Source organism: Schistocerca piceifrons, chromosome 1 (assembly GCF_021461385.2).
Source record: "Schistocerca piceifrons isolate TAMUIC-IGC-003096 chromosome 1, iqSchPice1.1, whole genome shotgun sequence".
Classification (NCBI taxonomy): Eukaryota; Metazoa; Arthropoda; class Insecta; order Orthoptera; family Acrididae; genus Schistocerca; species Schistocerca piceifrons.
In genome coordinates this window covers 535172497-535172852 of record NC_060138.1, presented here as the reverse complement: position 1 = coordinate 535172852, position 356 = coordinate 535172497, and positions in this window count along the sequence as shown.

Here is a 356-nt window from a genome sequence, read left to right as displayed (position 1 = left end):
TATTGTATTTTTAGACTATCGTACATCAAATTCGTGATATAAGAAGAGAACCTATGGTAGGCTTAATCATTTTTAATGAAGTTGCTGTAGCTCTTCTCGTGCTCCTGCTACTGCTGAAATACAGAATTATTAGTCACCAAGCGTTATCGCCGTTACTAACCAAAAATATATTGGTCAGAAGGAAAACTGTATTTCGAAGCAAGACCTTTGCCTCTCACCTTTAAAAAAAGATACATCTGTTTTTGGTATACTAAAAGAATCATGATGAATGAAAAAAGCGTGTGTGAAGACAAGAGTAAAGTTTATCTTTATGTCTGCAGATTAATGTACATGATGCAAAGCAACGAACTATGAGA